The 19626-nt window shown below is 38.0% G+C and overlaps 1 protein-coding gene across 3 annotated transcripts in view; it reads left to right on the top strand.

Moving 5' to 3' along the window:
* TRPC4 (transient receptor potential cation channel subfamily C member 4) overlaps positions 1-19626 on the top strand; it is a 129250-nt gene that overhangs the window by 28730 nt on the left and 80894 nt on the right. Inside the window, exon 1 of one of the 3 annotated variants that reach the window (XM_068182061.1) lies at positions 13424-13588. The exons of the other annotated variants lie outside the window; for them this stretch is intronic. The gene's annotated coding sequence lies outside the window, so the exon portion shown is untranslated. Of the gene's footprint in view, positions 1-13423; positions 13589-19626 lie in introns of those variants that run through there. 3 annotated transcript variants of the gene reach the window in all.

Below are 19626 nucleotides of genomic sequence, written 5' to 3'. Positions count from 1 at the left end.
TGGTCCTTAACCAACTCAAAACATCGACATCTGACCTTCACAGTGGCATGAATGAAAGATTTAAAATCCAAGAATTGTACTCTTTTAGATCTGAGTTCTCCAATGCGCCTGACATTGTCACATGGTGATGATGTAATTTTAAGTTACATGTTGTACTAAGGACATCATGTTCACCTAACAAGAAAGGGAAAAATAAGTTTCCAGAGACATAATTTAAGTGGCTACATGGTTTTCTCTCAAAGTTGTTAATATAAATTCATTTTATAATAGATGAAAGTAAAAAGAAAGTTTTCTTGAAGAAACTATATTACAGTCTCACAAAACTGATAAAATGTGTCAAGCTTCAGAGTAACTACTTTAAAAGATGAATTAAACTAAGATCTATTTTAATTAAGTTTTAAGTTACAAATAATTTATCAAAAGGGCATGCCACACTTTTAATTTTACAAATATAATTGTTGAAGTTGTTATGAAGGTTAATATTAATTCCATTGTGCAAAACAACTCTAAATCTGTAAATATGTGTATTACAGATCTAAATTACTATCTATCCACATACTGTTTAATACATGATTAAACTGTCTCCTGCTTCCTTTCATAACTCATGTGCCCCATGGAAAGAATTTGTAGGCTAAATCCATTTTCTGGATGACATACTAAAATTCTTTCTAATTCATTTACACATATGTAAATCCAAACAAATCAGAGTCAGCCTCCCTTGTAGCCCACAATCTCCAGGAGGAATTAATCTGATCCTAAAGAAAGTATCTAAAAGATATATATGAGGAATCTGTAGCATACAACTGTGTAGTGCTTCACTACACTGACTGTAAAGGACTCCCCTTAGTTAATCAACTAAATTTAACTAAGACTACTGTGGACAACTAAATTTAGACAACTAAACTTAGGTGGGAGGAATTCCTCCACAACAGTTTACATGCCAGTTAGAAATGATGATCTCACTGTCGTGGGCAAAGATGAAACTGACTGTTTGTCTTGGTGCAAGTGAAGACATAGTATCAAGACATGGGAAGCTTTTCCAATTGCCTGATTTTATGTCAGTCTTGAGAAGCTACTGGCATTAGTCACTTTAATATGTTCCTCATGCATTTCACTTTCAAACTTGCTGATACTCATTGCACTGTCATCTTTTCATGATTAGATTTTTTCCTTTGCCTGTGTCCTCTCACTCCAGTTGAAATATGTTAATCAATAGGTGGGTTATGCTTTTAATCTCGATGGCCCTGGGTGCACTTGACTGTGAATTAATGGCCAGAGAGCAGGAAGAGTACAGAAAAAAGTCTCAGCTTTTTTCCAAGCATGTTTCTGGCAAAGCGTGTGATACAAGGCACTTGTAGTTCCATTTACTTTTCATTACATCTTTTATTACATACCAAAGTATCTTGTACAACAGCCACCATGGTTGCTTTGTTTCCAGGTGTTATCTTCTAGGTATTCCAACAAAATCAATTATATAAGTAAGGAGGTATGTTTTATTTGTTGGCTAGACCATGGTGGAAATTGCAATTCAGAACATCTTATTTTAGCAACATTTTTTCTTGATTTATAAGCTTGGGGTGGAGGAGTTGGAGCTATTTACCAGTTGGCCGACAAAAGCTTAGAACTTTCTACTTGGCAACTGATTTGTTTGAGATAGAGAGTGATGGTGTTATAGGCATGGTAATTATTCATAGTGCATTAACTTGTTGCAACTTGACAGCCTTTTCCCTTTAACTCTATATTGAATCAAATAGTCCTTGGAATTTGATTATTCTGCAAAAGTCCAACTATTTTAAAAAGTCATAACTGGATTCACTTTGAAGGTTGTTTAAGCAGCAGGAAATATCTCAGATCCCCTTTATCTGACATCTTAATTTCTATCCACCACCTGCATTTTGTAAAATATGCAAGTAGAAGATCCAAGTCCTATGAAAGTATTTTCAGAGGAAACATCCATGATGAAGATGTGTTTGGTCCAAATGATCCTTGCAATTTAGAATATTGCCATGTCTCCTAAAGCAAAGATTTGAGAAGAACAAAGCTCTCTCTCATCTGAAGAGCTTCTTTTAGATTTCTTTTAGTAATAATCAGAAATAGTCTCAAAATACAGTGTAGCTCTATTTAGACATTTGTGGGTGGTGTGTAGAGAACATTGTCTTAAGAAAAAGAATATACAAAGCATTTTTATTCATACTCAGCATAGTGGTAACAGTTAAGCAGATTTGCTTCTAAAAAGGCCACATGGTAATTAATTCAGGATCTCTCACAATTTCCTAGATGACAGAGGTGGTTCTGTCTTGCAGATGAACATAAGAAATTGGAAATCCCTCCATTATTGTTCCTAGGAGTCTTCTCCAAATATATTTATAAGTATAGAATCACTTTGTTTTGTTCTGCCATATGAAGCAATATTTCACTATCAAGGTTGACTCGCAGAATTTCTGAAGAATAGTTAAAAAGCCCATAGCATTCTACACTCATTGGTCCATTATATATAACTGTTACAAAATTAGAAAAACAGCCGCAGAGGTTTGTTTTCAATCAAGAAGGAAAAAAAAAAAAAAAAGAAGTAGCTGGAGACAAATCACTCTTGACTTGTTGAGGTCAGTACAAATTATGGATAGAGTTTAAGACCTATAATTTTTAAAGTCTGTGGTGGCATCCAAAATAGAATTGACTATTCTTTTTTTAATTATCATATTCTGGTAACTTGATCTGTACCATAGAATGCATAGAAAGCATGAGTCTAATTTCTTTTCAATGCATGTTCAAAATTAACATTATCCACTGGCAGAACAACATTTTACTATGGCAAATGATAATCAAAAAGTTAATAGGGTAAAAATTACTTTGTAATTTTCACTTCATATTCTCAATTTGTAGATTATGTAATAAATTTGAGCATACTCTCATTACAGTCCTCTGTTATCTTTCTAATTTTGTGTTTGGTAACAGGTGTACCAGAAAGTTTCTATTTTATCTCTTGAGCCTTTATTTCTAGCCATTCCTGAATGCAGAACTGAACACTGGCTCTTTCAGGCAAGTGCTCTAAGCACTAGTCTTTGTCAGCCCGCTCTTGTCCCTTCTCCCTATTGTAGTCAATTTTGAAATTCTTTTTCAATGGCAAAATTCAGAAGGAATACTGAAAAGTATTATGTTTCAGAAGAACACTGGGATTAGAATATATGTCTGTAAACAGTCTCAGAATGCTTTGTTCAAGATTTGACCAAATTCTCTGAACACTGAACCATTTTATGAACATCAAGAATAACATGTCTTTCTGGTTTGAAAGCAATGATCCAAGTTAATTTTACTGAAAGTGGATTCTAATATTTTTACCTTCAAGAGGAAGGCAGTGTCTTAGTTGAAGGAGAACAATTTCCTCTAGATCTGTGAAGAATGGTAGGGGGGTAGAATGGGAGCAACAGTCTTTTCACAGAGAAGTAGAGTTTAAATCATAGAATCATAGAACAGTTTGGGTTGGGAGGGACTCAACACAGAGAGAACTTAGTCATGCACTAAAAATCATACTGTCATATAGGTAACTGAAACCTTCCCTTGATCAAGTTAGGTGCATCTTAAAAAATAATTTACTTCATTTACCAGCAACCAGGGCCCTTAGAAATAACTGCAATAATGTCAAATACCAATGACCTAGGGGGAGCTTTCTTAGGTATTTAATGATCAGGGCAATTTATGTCAGCACAAAAGTTTCTAAACTGAAAACAAGGGATTGAATTATTGCAGATACATCTACATTAGTCTGGTATCATAACATCAAAGTACCCTCTTAAGTTATTTTTCCCTCCTATTTTTCCCTGTCCTACCAAGCTTTGTTTGGCACTGCAGAGAGGCTTGGAGCCTGTGGACTGGATTCCTCTACAGGATCCAAAGACAGATCATTGATTCCAGGCGTGTTCTTGCCATACTCTAGCTGCTAATGCTCAGCTTGCTGGACCAGGATAGAGCTCATCTGAGCTAAATCACCTGAAATACAGGGTTCTCAGCAAGGACCTCTGCTCCTACTGCACTGTGATATTTGCTGAGGCAGATGCAGTCTTAGGGTATCTATGCCTATAGGAATGACAGCATGAAAAAATTATGCTCAAGCTCCAGTGCACTGTCATGACCCACTCAGGTTTTGCACATGCTTTTGAGGAGCACAAAGCAAATTTCAATAAGCAGACTGGTGCCTTCCTTATGCCTTGGTTTTGTCACATGCAGATCTGTATAGTAGCAGGTGGTTTTCTGAATATAGCTGAGACAGCCGGGCTCATGTCACACAGGTACAGGTACACCTGCTCCTGCTTCCTCTTGGTGGTTGCTCTTGATCAGCCTTGCTTTGCACAGTTAAAAGCAATGTGGCAGAGATTAGCTATTTTAGCAGTCGCTCATCTGCTCTCATCAAATCAGATTGGACTTGTGGAAGTAGAGCTGGTCACCAGCCAATTCAATTCCTCACTTCCACCTTCTCACCTGACACAAACTGAAGCTTTGCAGCTAGCCTACTAACAGTGTTCTCAAGAAAGCTGACTTAATTTCCTTTATACTTCCTATTTTTGGTTTAGTCTGGTTTGGGTTTGGTTGGGCAGGTTTTCTGGTGGGGGAAAGGGGGTTCAGTTTTTTTCTTTTTTTTTGGAGGAGAGGTGTGGATAAAATAAGTTGATTGAAGAATATGGAAGAAAAGGTTAGGATAAAGACTTGCTTCAGGGATGAGATATTATATTGAAGCCATCTGACACTGTCACACCTGAAAATGAAAATGAAAAATGAAAATGCAAGATGTTGTGACTGCAGTAGAAAGCTTTGCCCATTGTCCCATAGAAAAAGGCAAATACATAGCCAGTTCACCCCAAATCTTTCTAGTTGATGGATGTCATAGATGAAAACAACTTGGATGAGTGCTTGTCAATAAGCAGGCTGTTAAAAAATTTGCTTAAATGGGTCAGGGTTGAGTATAATTAGAAGTAATGGGGTGTGAGATAGCAAAGTGAAATACCAGCAAAATATCTGGAAAGCATTTTGAATAGTGAAGTGTGTTGGACTGTGAAACATTCTCTCCTAGTGTTGAAATACATGCATATGTGTCCATCATTTATATTCTGTGCTGTTTTGCCTTTCTAATGTGATATGATAATCGTGTATCTATGAAAATTATTGGGAAATCTTGGCAACCCTGATTTAACCCTAACAATATATATTTCTAGTGGGGCAAGTAGTGAGCCAAATATCATAGATTAGAAATAAGCAGATGGCAGCCCAGAAGGGCTCTGACGTTTGCTCAAATGTGGAGTAACAGGGTATCAAGCTGTGGGATGATAACACCTGGTTGCCTGTTAGCACTTTGTGTCAAGGCAAAACTTTGATTGTCCCAAAAATGGAGCAGTGCCTGCAACGGCCTCATCTGTGCCAAATGATGGCTGCTAATGTATTATATCTTCATTTTCTCTTCAGATATTGATTTAATGGGAGACATTCTTGATTTTTCTATTAGTAGCAAAAAGTGCATGGCAAACTCCACTCATGCAATGAGGTGAAGCTGCACAGACATCTCCCATCCATTGCCAGATGTTGCCAGCAGCCTTGAAGTTTCAGTTTTTGCTGACCCTCTGACACCACGGGAAGAAGAGACGTGCTCCTTTCTGTCTCTGCCCCTGTGCATGGCTTTTCTATAGACTGCACAGCTAGGGAGCAGTTTGAAAGCAACACCCCTGGTGCTGCAGCTGCCTTAAAGCAGATGGTCTGCATTCTCCTTCCCCAGCAGACATTTAAATTCAGTGTGCTGCTGGGCTCCTCCTAGTGCGTAACCAGGCAAATGATAGCTGCCCTAGAGGCAGCCGGTTCCCTGCCTGTCATGACTTTCACCTGACCCAGATCATATCTGTAACCTCAGTGTATCATCTTGTGGCCCTACAGATGATATTCAGGCAACTGGATTCTACTCACCATGTGGGATTTGCACCAATGCCCACACAGGGTATTCATGCAGGTGTCCATAAGTGTGCTGGGTAAGAAAACAGTCTGTAGCCTGTTGGAGCTGACTGGTGTGTTGATCCCTAAGGCGAGTCGTATCACTTGGCAAGTGCTGCTACTTTTACTGAATAAAGCTGTGATAAAGTTGGGTAAAATGTATGTGTCTAGTGACATCTGATATGGCAGCCTTCTTGGATTCTACCTGTGGACAAAGAAAGGTATTTTCTATTTGGCCAGTTCCCAAGGATGTCTCAGACATGCAGGATATCTTAAAGGTCATTTTCTGTTTAGAAAACTAATCCCATCCTCGTTATCCACTGGCAACAGAGGGAGTTTGGGGACTTATCTCAAATGCCAATATCTACATTTAGACATTTAACGTAGGTGTCTTAACCCTGAACTGAATCCCACCCACAGTTTTTTCTCCCGAAAGAAGTAGTCTAAGGACATGAGATTGCCTAAAGCAAAAACTTGCCAAAAACTTGCCAGTAAATGACTGTCAAATATATACAGCACTTTGACATAGCTCTCATCCAAACAGTTAGTTGCTTTTCAGGAATAAATGAGAGTATACTTTTAGGGTCCATTGCCACTGGACGTAATTCTCAATTCTTTGTTATTTACCATATTTCTATGGACACATTCTATTGCGTGATCCACTGCCCATCTCTTTTCTAGCCAGGTCCCATAAGTTATTAAGCCACTGCTAAAAATGGTGGACATTTTTCACTCTTATTGGTATCTGCAAAATGCAGGATCCAGATCTCTTGTTCAGTCAAACTGAGTAATTATTTCTGAGAAGAGTTTTATTAACAGCTGGTATTTCTACCTTGAGGTTGACCTTATGTTTTGAGACAATTAGATTGATTAAGTTCTCACTGACATGCCACTGTGCGATGAGCTTTGGAACTACTTTGTAAAGGCAATGTCTAAATTATACTACCCTTGAATTAGTCCCATTTGTCTTACTATTTAAGCAAATGAGTGTGATTAGTCTAGAAACAGTTCTACCTCTGGAAAACAAATAGCTTGTTTTGCCATGAGAATTGTTACTGTGAACAATATTAAAACCTCAGTCATCTTCTCCTTGCACAAGCAGTGGTAAGTGAGCACTCAAGCACAATATGTACCAATGGCAATTTAATTTTCCCCCTTGTTCCAAGCAGTAAGTGTAGAGAACTGAGGGATCCATGTTTCAGTAACATTCTATCCCTGATATCTGACAGTCTGAAGTTTTTGCTGCTGTAAGAAAAAAATCACTTTGAATATTTTGATTGTTAATCATTCCTAAAAGGACGCTTCTTTCTATTCACAAAAATTAATTTTAAATGGAATTATTTTCAATTGTTTGTCTGATTTTTCTTCTCAGAGCACTGGTAAAATAGTACCAACTTTTTTTATGATGGATGGTATTATATTAACAGTTCCTGATTATTTGTTAAGGGTTATTGCATGTGTGAAGCTATAACTCCCAATGGAAAGAATGCCATAATTTTAGATTTCCTTGAATAGAAACTGCTGGTGTTTGTAGTGCCCAGAACATCAGGGCACTAACCCAACTTCAGCAGCGAGCGATGTCCAGCAGAGCTGGCTGTGTGTGGCCTGGCAGGTATTGTGAGCCCTGGGGGGCAGCATGGCCCACAGGGACCAATGGAGGTCCCTGCTGAGGACACCACTTCCATGGCAGGGAAGCAGTAGTTGGAGAGGATGTTGCTCTAAGAATGTGTGTTAGGCTGTTCTTTCAGAAAAGATGTTACTGTCAGGCCAGAATAACCTGTTGCTTTGTTTAGTTAATGCATCTCTTGTGCATGGAATTTCTAACAGAGTCATTGTTAGATTCTCAGCATTGGTTTTTATTCCATACATCTGCTAAAGTATGAACTATGAGTAATTTTAGACTGAAAATTAGTATTTTAAACAGTGTATTTTGCAATGATACTCTGGTAGATGCATGGAGCCAATAAAATAGTTTCTTTCAAACCAGAGCATCAACATTGGTTACTAGAAGTACACGGCCTTGTTACTAGCAGCTGGTTTTAGCTTTGGGTTATGCTCAGCTTTGTATATATACTCTCATCTTTGGAAGAAAAAACAGATTTGCAAATGGAAGTTCCATCACTAGCAGCTGAGTTTGAAAGAAATCCCTACACTCAGTGTGTAACTGCAGTGTCAGCATGCTGGGGATCACAGAGAGTGTGGGATACACCTGCACAATGAGGAATAATGTTAACAGCTTCCACATATCTGTTTTGAAGCTCAACTTCTTTGTGTAGCTTGGGGTCAGCTCCGTCTCACAGAAAACCAGTTTCAAGTAAAAGTAGGTATTACTTCCCTACTGAATTGTACTTATATACTTCCTTAGTGAATTGTACATATATACCCCTAGAATATCTGTGAACTTCTTTAATATCTCAGGATATTCAATGAGATTTCTATTGGCCAGGAATGGTTTGATATATTGTTACAGCACAGCATCTGAAAGGAAACATGTGCCACAACCCATGTGCACTCCCTGATGTACCAGTATTTGTATTCTTACTTAGAAGGGTATTGGAGTAAGAAATAAATTTCCTGCAAAGGGAAATCTTTCCAAAATAAATTTGACTCATAATCTGCTTTATTTCAGGCATAAATGGCATTATTACTGTATCTGGCTTACAATAGTGACAGGCACCTGCATATCAGGAGATAATCCTGATATTTCTAATCGGGGTAGGGTCTGTCTTTCTTTGTACAATTGTATTTGGTTTTGACCAAATGCAGTGTCTTATGTTCAGGTTTTTTCTTTTCAAAATGAACTTTCTGAACATCTTTCATTCAGAGAATTCTTCAAATGCAGATGCTCAGGCCTAGATTCATACCCAGCTGTGCCAGTCAAAAGAAAGAAATGGAGATTTTATTTAATTGCTTGCAGCAGGATTTTCCTTCTCTTTTTCTGCTAGCTCTTGAAGGAGACCAAGATAAATACATTCCAACTTAGTAACCTTAGTAGGCTGTCTAAATTTAGGTAGGTTGCATCAAGGTACAACACTACTGAATGTGGTTAATATCTAAAATGTTTACCTCTTATATTCACTACTAAGAGGCAGGGGTGGGTGTCATTCAACTCACTTTAGAAAAAAGAGTAAACAGTAAAAGCTTCTCTTTAGAGCCATTTGATAATTGCCTTTGTTTTGCCTTATTGGGGAGGGAGGGAGGGAGGGAGGGAGGGAGGGAGGGAGGGAGGGAGGGAGGAAGGAAGGAAGGAAGGAAGGAAGGAAGGAAGGAAGGAAGGAAGGAAGGAAGGAAGGAAGGAAGGAAGGAAGGAAGGAAGGAAGGAAGGAAGGAAGGAAGGAAGGAAGGAAGGAAGGAAGGAAGGAAGGAAGGAAGGAAGGAAGGAAGGAAGGAAGGAAGGAAGGAAGGAAGGAAGGAAGGAAGGAAGGAAGGAAGGAAGGAAGGAAGGAAGGAAGGAAGGAAGGAAGGAAGGAAGGAAGGAAGGAAGGAAGGAAGGAAGGGAGGAAGGGAGGAAGGGAGGAAGGGAGGAAGGGAGGAAGGGAGGAAGGAAGGAAGGGAGGGAGGGAGGGAGGGAGGGAGGGAGGGAGGGAAAGGAAATGCTCATATTTATATACCACCTATTGTATAAAATAAAATGGTGGTGGGTATATTTAGAACAAAGTTTTCAAATACAAAGATCATGACGTTCACAGGGAACATTTGACATTCTTTACTATAAGGGGTCATGGAGTCAAAGACTTAGTGACTACTAACAAACTGAGGCAGAGACCTGTGTGATACATCTAAGTAGAGAAAATTGACTAAAGCTCAAGCTCTGGGGAGGAAGATGATTACTGGAAGAAGAGAAGTTCTTATATATATACATCATTTCAGAATTAGGTGCATGCATTTTGAGCTTACTTTTGCTTTGCCTTTGAGACCAGTTATTCCACTATTGCAGGAAGCAGAATACCAAAGGTTATTCTAATCTAAAAGTGCAAATTACATGAGCATTTACAGAATAATTTTTAAAAAGGCTTTTTTTTTTCCTTTTACCAGATTTTTTTTGACTGAAAACAGTTAAAGAAGAAAAGAACATGGGTTATCAGCAGATTAAAGAGATTGATCATTATGATGTAGTCTTGAACAAGGTGATTGTAGGTCTGGAACTTAATCAAGTAAAATATCCAAGCATGAGATAGAGAATTATTGAAATCATACAAGGCAGGAAAGTATGTATTGGAGTAACAAGTTCACCTTGGTCACTCAGAAAAAGTGGTGTGGCAAAGGAGTAGTGCAAACACAGAAGGAGTCTGAAGGTTCAGTTCAGCTGACCACTTGGCAACATCTATTTCTAGTTAAATGCCTGAGAGTACCAGGGGTTTGGAGTGTGACATAAGAGCTACAGGGGACCTGTGCCTTTCCAGGAGAGCAACTAGGGACAGATAGGGCATCCTGGGGTGTTTCAGGTGGCACCAATGTGCAAGGAATAGGCTGGAGTTGTAAAGGAGACATATTTCTGCAGCCTGGCCAAATGCAGTCTAAAGATGGATAGCTTTTTCTCCAATTATGCTGGAAGAAAGATAATCCTGTCAGCAGTCCTTAACAGCTGAACATTATTTAGGACTGAGGCAATTGTCAAGCTGGAGAAATGAGTCTCTGTCCACCACTATTCACGGAAGCAGTGGGTCAAGCAGGGGGATCCCAGCTACTTCTGACAGGGAGGCTGATTTTTAAAGAGTCAGATTTTTGGTGGAAGTTGCCAGTGTGAGAGGCTGGATTTGGTGGCTCAGGAAGCATTTTCCAGTTCAGGTTTTTCAGGACTAAGAAGCCATGCTGATTTTCCCTCAAGCTGTCTTATGTCAGAGTTCAGATGAGGCATTTATAGTAATCCCTAAGTTTGTGAATCTCTCCTAACATCTGAGCTTCTTGATTGTTAAAATATTGTTTCAAAGGGTTTCTGATAATCAGCTGTGATTTTCCTGAAATGTTAATATTGCTTGCTGTTTTGTTCATCTTTTATTTGGTTGTCTTGCCAAGGAGGTATTCCTACAATGAGAATCCAAGTTAGGCTGCCTTGTGTTTAGATGAACTTGTACCCCTCCATCTTAAGATGAAGAAAGCATAACACAGGTACTTCAAAATGAGGTTGTTTACTCACTATTTTCAGCCATAAATCTGGATGATTACTTTTTAAAGTAGATGAGTAAAAACCTTGTCTAAAAGAGTGCAGAATTAATCTTCTGCCAGTTGGAAATATTGACAAGATGCATTTTTCACGGTGAAAGCTTTCCGTGTCAATTATTTCCTATTCTCTTATCAGTCAAATGTATTTTTTCTGTGAATAAGATGCTGAAATAATTATATGCCTGGGAGAGGATTCATTATTGAGGAGAAGAGACGTTATATAATACTTCAGAAAACAGTTCATAAGGAAGTGTTGAGGAGATAGATTTGTTGTTCAGATTTTCAGGTGATCTATTTTTGAAGTTTTTGTGTTGTAATGCAGTGATGTACCTTCTTCTGACATTCTCCCACACAAGAATATACAACTTCCTGAAGGGTGCTCGAAGTATTTGATCTATTACCAATCTCATGCAATTGCTGCTGGGTCACAGATCTACAGAGCACTGTAATAGATGTGTTTTTGTCAGCCAGGGAATCCACATGACAGCTTTCTAGTGCCATCACTCCCTAGCAATGAGAATTCTCATATTGTTACTATTTTTATTTTTCACTCCTGTTGTAATTTAGCAGGACACTTTTAATCCTGAGTGGTTGTTTGGGCATATTTATATATGACAATTTGGCCATACAGGCAAATTTCTGAAAAGAATTGTTACTCTGGGTTTTAGAAGCCTTATATAATATCTTGTCAAGTTATTCATTAGGGCATGTTCTGCGCTATACATTTAAAGGTTCTGAGTGATGTGAAACTGTCATTTTATGACTTCTGGCAAAACAGGCTTGTCACTTTGAAGTCTTTATTGCTACAAGGGCAGGAAGGGGTTAGTCATCACATAAGCATACAACTTCTAGAGGAAAAAAAACCAAAACATTATTTTTGTCAGGCTTTGGTCCAGATAGTAAATAGGTTTCACTGTTAGACAAGTTAACCAACTAAATTATACGTTTGACTTATTTCAATCAAATTCTTTCGTTGGGGTTTATTACCAATAGGTGATCATCTTATAGACTTGTATAACTACATTTTGTGTTATCTAACTAACTAAATTGTGGAACATTCTTTGCAATTGAGTTTAAATTATTTGCTCTGATGTCAGTTTGATTTCAATTTAATTGGACATTATAATTCTTTTTACTTGAGTTTTTGGATTATTATGGTAGGTGAGCTTAGATAATAAATTTTCCTGATTTTATTTTCATGAAGTCTTTTTGTAAACTTATTAAAATGTACCAACTCAAGTGTCTCTACGCAGTGTGAGGGCAGAACCACTAAGGATGTGGGTGGAAAAAGGCCAATAAATTCCAAAACTTGAACAGTTTTCCCTAACTAGCCTTTATTTATTGGCAGCTTTTGGGGTTTTTTTAAGTTCAGTCTCTTTCAAGGCTCCCCACAAAATACACATACCACTCTGAGGGCAGCAGCCAGTACTAAAATGCTCATGTGATGATATATGCATGAACACAAATCTCTTCACAGCTGGCTCTCTATTGGCCCTAAATACTTGAAAAGTGTTTTAACTTATCCTCAGGCTGGCTTAGCTTGTACATCTGAAAATGGACCCACAGAGGAGTGTTTTTATTAGCGAGTCTTTACTAAAAGTATTTGGGCAGTCTGCCCAAACTGTCCCTTTTCTGGCCAAAGTGCATGCTGCCTTGTACTTCATCATAGGAAGCATGGGAAGACATGTGGTTCTGTGTAAAAACATATCCTGAAACTTAGAAAAGTCACTGCAACTTGTAGCATAATTCCCACAAATAATGCTCCTCGCCTGTATTTCCCAACCTAATCTGTATCCTCTCTCCTTTTCTCCTCAAGTGAACTTGCTCAGTCAGACCCTTTCTGCCCAACCCTTTTCTCAACAGATTGTTTACAGATTTCTTCTCCCATCCTCTTCTCATTTGGAGAAAGACCACCCACCCTTTCCATGAGTAGGGACAGTTGACTTCCCATGTCCCCTGAGAAATGTTGCCGTGCTGTGTGGCTGCTGCAGGATCACATCCACAGAGCATTAGGTCAGTGCTACTGTTGGAAATGCTGGAAGGCAGCCTTCTGTGTAGCCAGATGACACTGAAGTACTTTTATCTTGAAAACTATTTTGGAGAGCTCATTGAATTTACCCAGGAGAATAACACCAGCCAAGGAGACAGGAAGGTCGACTCAACTGGATGTTGCAGTCACTCATTAAGATCATTATCTGTGTTATTGCCTTCCCTGTCCTTCCCACCCTAAACTGGCTGCCTACTGCGTGTAGGCTGGAATCGCATCATTCATGCTCCATCATTTCGAAAAACAAGTTCATGTCAGTCAGTAGAAAGCAGTCTTTCTCTCCTTTGCTCTGGTAGCAGGTTTAAACACGTCACTGTTTCCCTCTGGGCAAGAACAAATAGTTCAAGCTTCAAGGTCATTCCCACGGATTCCTGAGGACATTTGCATACTGCTACCCATCAGCAAGAGGTAACCATGCATCTTGTATTTTTCTGAAGAGTGCCTTTTTCTAGTTTAAATAAACTGGGAAGAGAAATTAATTTAATATTGTCATCTAATGATACTTCTGTGACCTAATGATGCTCTTTTTTTTTCTCATGGGCAACCTATCAGATTTTTGCCCACAGGGTAAATGAAATTAAGCTCAGCTTTAGGTTTATTTGAAGAACTGAGTTTTTGAATATCTCTTATTTTTAAAATATGCAGATTTGCAATACTGTATGCTTGACCCCAAATCATCCTACCCCTTTAAGATCTGGTAATAATTTCTAATGTCTGTCAATGGTCTTTTATTTATATTTTGATATTTCTCAAACTCCAGTCTGATAGTAGTCTTGTAGACTTTAAAGGTCACTGTTATAAGAATCTGTCATTCTCAACTAAGATTTGGTGTAACTAAAGGTAGAAGGTAGAAGTTTCCTCCTATTTGGCATTAAATAAACTTACAGACCATCTTTATGCTATATATGAAGCACCATGCTTTAAAGCCCCCCCAGCCCCCCCATAAAATTGCATCATGTCTTTTACCAAAAAAAAACCAAAGTAATCTGTGTCACCTCATCAAAGGTTTACACATTCAGTATCTCAGACTCAGATTTTCCTAGGTCTTGATCTCTTAAGATGCTGATATAAAATGCTTGTGGTGTTTAATCCACCATATAATCATTGTACCTTGGATGCTCAAAGTTGTTCTTTGTAGCTGATGTCCTGCCTTCCTGACTGTGAATCCAGAACACCTGTAAGCAAATGACATGGCAGCCTGCTTCCCATCATCCACTGCAGCTGTATACTAGGTCATGTTCTTTGCTTTACTGAAACTTTGATTATAGGGCATTTTAAACCAAAGAAAACCAAGAGGTTTATCTCTTTTCCAAATTAACAGCCTTATAGGGAACGTACATCATACTGAGTTATTCAGTTGACATCCTGCATGTGTGAATCAGTGTTAAATTTTAAATTTTAAATTGCTACTTTTGCTATTGTTAGCTTTCAAATCTGAAACTGACTATAGTTCTAACAATGAAAAATTACTTTCAGGTGAGGACTCCACATACTGTATTGCCAGCTATAGCAGTTGTAAAATAAACAGTGCTAGAAGGCAGGCATGGTCAGTGAAATTCCATCACCTGCAGCTGAAGTTGTTCGAGCAGTCCCTGGAATCAACCCAACTCCTGGCTCAATACAATTACACCTTCCTACACACCTTCCAGGCGCAGTGTAGGAGTTAGCATGAACCCCAAATTATCCCCAGAAGACAGTTCTCATTCAGCTGTCCTGTTTTGGGATGAAGGATGTTTAACACTATGGACACAACCTATCCAGTAAACCCCAGTGCTAGAGCATGTTAAAGTTACTGTCTAGGCATTTGGTTATAAGGCAGTATCTGGACTAATGCTGGATTCAGAAATCAAAGGCTTATCTGCATTTCTTTTGTTCTTGTTGAAATGAAACAATTTGTTCTGGTGACTGACAGAGAAGGAACTTTATGTTTCATTTGCGCTGGGACTTATCAGAGATAGTCTTATTTTCCAAAATTCTCTTTGAACATCATTTTTACTGTGTATCATATAGAATTCTGTGTCAGATTAAAGCTGGTTTGTCACAGATCTATTTTAGAAAGAAAAATTTCATACTTTCATGAACCTTGAAAATGTCAGAAACTTTCCTTTGCCATGAAAAATGCATATAAAATAGTGTCAGAAGATCACAGAGAAATCAGCACGTTATTCACTTGTCATAAACGTTCTGGTTCTGAGCAGGGTGATGCCATAGTTACTTGTGAAGTTTCACTTTTTTTTTTTTTTAATGCAAATAGACTGCAAACAAACTCATGAGCAAAATCAGATGTATGCTTTTCATAATAGAGAAGAAACTATATAGGATAATGCTATATCTATCTATCTATCTGTCTATCTATACTATGATGCTATAGTAAGTCTTACAGTGGTCAGTGTTGGAAATAAAGTATCTTTAGAAGCTTTGTGTTAGTGAGGATTTCAGAATTTGCACATGTGGATACTAAGAAGCATATCCATATCCCTCCCGCTGCCCATCTGCTGAAGGAGATGTGTCCTCACTGGGGTCTCTCTGTGTCTCTGGAAGGCTTGTAGTACGTCTGTGAGCAGTAATACAAGTGGCTTGTCACCAAGGCCCTTGGTGCCTGCTGGTGGCTCACTCCAATTTTCCTCTCATGCCTGACTATGACTGTTTTGGGGTAGGGGGGCAGCAAGCAAGAGAAATGCAAGTCAGGGTCCCCTGGAAAAATAGGGAGGATATGATCATATATGTAGAGGAAAGAAATATGGTTGAATAAGTGCCAAGGAAATCTGATTGCAGTTTTTCTTGAGCTTTGATGGGGAAATATCTCTGTCTTTGTGATTATAATATGCATGTATATATACATATACACAACGATACAGCAGCAGAAAAAAAGAATCCAATTATTTATTTAGGATTATCAAAATTAATACCATCAGCTTTTCTTAAGACATATGCAATTATTAAATAATGATAGAGTGGAAATGGTAAAGGTTTGCAAAGAAGGTGAAATGTTACCATTCCTCCAAGAAAAAAAAAAAAACATATGAAAGAAACAGTCCCCTATAATTTGAAATAGTGGTCTGTAGCAGGTGCAAACAAAACTGCCTATTAAGAAAAAATGTTTTCTCATAAGAAACACTTTTCTGTCAAAGTACTATGATTTCCTTTTTTTAATCTATTTATCCTGCTCAGGTGCTGCTGATATTTCCATGGCACGGCAGGAAGCACCATATAAAGTTATCTTGTCTTCATTTCTTCTCTGAAGTATTTTTATTATATGTCAGGTATATGGACTCTGTAGAAACTATAATTACACTTTTCATAAGTTCATACCATGATTTTTTTTCTTTCATTCTTCTCACACTGGTCCTGTGTATTTGACCTCTTTTTTCTTTAGACTTCTTCCTGCAGAGACATTCAAAGCAATTGGAGACTTCTGTACTGCTGCTGGCTTGTTTTAGGTCTTACAGCTCCATGTAAATGTCATATGCATGACATATTTACATGTGGCAGCGCAGTAACAGTTGTTACACAACAATATCTACCTGCAGATAAAATAAACAGGGTTTTTTTGTAAACACCCATTAGACCATTATCTTTGATGTTTATATCACCTTCCAGGACTGTACTGTACCATCAATTAATCTCTAGTTTCTAATTGTATGTAAACTTTATTTATGGGTATTTATGGGTAATTATTTTCAGTAATTGGTGCAGGCAACAAAGAGATTAGTGGGGGACAGCTATTTAAAAGAATGAAAATGTGTGTTTAATATGTCTCTTCTAAAAGAGAAAAACTAAACTTAGATCTACTTCTCACGAATCATGAAAAGGTAAACAAAAAAGGTTCCAATAATTGTTTTCCTTATGGCTTACAGTGAAGCAACAAAAGACCTTCATCAGACTTAAAATAAAAACAAAGGAACAAGAAACCCCCAAATCATTCTCATGAAATCATGATAGATCCCATCTGTAGGTGACTGTACTCTTCTTCTATAATAAACATCTCTGATGCCCAGTTTCATTGATAATAGTTAATTCATGTTTTTTCTCACAATAAATGTGGAGACAATTATCTTTTTATTCATGTGCTTGCAAGAGAGAGAAGCCTTTAGCATTAACCCTCTCTTTGCAGTCCTTCAGTTTTCTTCAGGGGTCTTGGGAAGCTCTGTAAATAGTAAAAAACTGAATAATGTGTGTACATTGTTGTGGGTTAACTTGACATCTGCCTGACAGATATGAAATAGAGCCTGTGTTGAAACCTAAGTCTTTGTCAGGTGGCAGCTGGAGTCAGGCAGGATGCCCTTCCACCAATCTGCATGCAATCTGCTTGAGTTTGGGAACATGGGTATGAAACTCAAAGTGTCTGTGGCTGTCCATGGAATATGGCAGTCCACCTCTCTTGCAGATACCTCCTTGTGAACTACATTTATGTTTCTTAATTTGGATCTAACATAAAAATTTTCACCTTCTTGAACTGAACTTGCAGTTTTGAAATGAAAGAATGAAAAGCAAAGTGATAAAATACAGTGCATTAAGAATGTGATATCTGTTCCAGGGGTACAAAATTGTGCAATGGATATGAAATTTATTTTACTTAGAGTGAGATTACGAGAACATAATCCACAGACTGGGCAACCTCTAGTAGCCCAGATTGTAGACTGATAAAATCCTGTAGGGAGACCTGGGAAACATCTTGCAAAGGATGATGATTCCTCAGCTCCTGTATATGGATGTGGAAGGGAGTTCTTTCTCATATGTCTTCTTTACCTTTTCCTGCCTATGTCAAGCCGTGTTGATCTGTTCCGGAAAACAAAGAAAACAACTCAGTAACAGCCTTTGTACATATCTCTCATTGCACTGCTTAAGAAAAGAGAGAGCAGATTAATTACTATGTTCCTCACTATGTTAAGTGTCCTTTTTGACTAATTAAAACCTCACAATAATAAAAATATGTATGATAGCTTGCTGTACAATCTCAACATATATTTTTTTTAATGACTGAAAAAAGTGGAGAAAAAGACAGTGGGTTAATGCAGCTTGCATCACCAGCTGAGAAAATGACAAGAAGCTGTAGTTCTTTCTTTAATAAGGTGTTAAACCTCCAATTGAACAGCAGAGGGAAATATATTTTGTGGACCTTGTTTTTTGAGGTGAATTTTTTTCTCTTCCCACTTTCCTCTTTCCCCTATTTTATTTTCTTTTTTTTTTTTTTTTTTTTTTTTTTTTCCAGGTGGAAGATAGAACCAAGAGAAAATCATTTTGTTAGAAGGAATATTTTTTGCATAGTCCTCTAATAAAGTATACAGAATAAAAGCACAGACATTATATGCCTTACTATAAGTAAGACTTTAGCATTGTTTTATATCTGCTATGTTTCCATATTAATTCTATTTTAGAACTGAGAAGTTCAGAATCAAGACTGTGACTATTACCTACCAGTCCTTGGAACTTTATCTCCTATGGATTTGTTTTTCCTTTTAGGTTCTGAGTTTTGATTTATAAGTTAGTAAGCTCTGGTTGGAAAAACATTTTATGTGAATGTTTTTGAAATAGCATATGAGATTGAATCAAAATCTTAGTAGGGAAGCTCACCACTGAACTGTGCAGTCTGTGCCTGCCACAGATAAGTCAGGGTATTTGAGCAGGACTAGAAAGATGTAAAAGCTGTATTTAGTTCTCCACACAAAATCCTCAAGCAACACATAGGTTGTTGTAGGATGTCAGAGAAGATCTCTCCATCGAAATTACCTTTTACCCAGTTGGAGTTGATTTCAGCACAGTTTTTGAATTGCCTTTCCTTGTGGCCCATAAATTCTACATTCTTTATGTCCATTATAAGTGATCCATTCTTCTCCCCAGGCTTTGTTAACCTCCCCCTAGGTCTGAGACAGCACTTGGACAATAGTACCACCTTTAACTTATCTCAAGTCCCTGCATAGTGGTTTATCTTACAGCCCAGGTTCAAGTTACCCACAGAGGCATATTTGAGGGGTAGAGAGAGGCTTTGGTGATCGTTGGTGGTGGCAGATACCATCTTTCCCATAACTTGGGGTGATCTTTATTTGACCAGTGATATGTGTATGAGCAGTTGCTTCTCTACATAGTTTGCTGCAGTGGGAATTTTTTGTCCGGATGCACCTAGCAGGATGTGCTCACCAGATCTCTCCTCTGTCAGACCTGGGGTGGTCACCATCCTGTTGCTCCCTTCTGTGCTTTCCCATGGCAAAGTCTTTCTGTGGACTTTACAGTGTTTGAGATAGGCAACTATGCACTTTAAGTCCTTGCAGAACTGAATGAAGAAATTGAGGATGAAGTGGAGCAACACTTCTGGTGGTAAACTGTGTTGTATCATATAATTTCTTGTTTGCCGCAGATTTTAAAAAAACATATAAGCAAAGGGTACTCTGACAGATATGCTTTTACTTGGTAAGTTACAAATAAGCAGTGTTTTGGCTTCCACTTTT

The sequence above is a fragment of the Anomalospiza imberbis genome, chromosome 2, assembly GCF_031753505.1.
Source record: "Anomalospiza imberbis isolate Cuckoo-Finch-1a 21T00152 chromosome 2, ASM3175350v1, whole genome shotgun sequence".
Taxonomy (NCBI): domain Eukaryota; kingdom Metazoa; phylum Chordata; class Aves; order Passeriformes; family Viduidae; genus Anomalospiza; species Anomalospiza imberbis.
The sequence above is the reverse complement of the archived record's forward strand: the minus strand, read 5'-3'. Positions and strand labels throughout refer to the sequence as shown.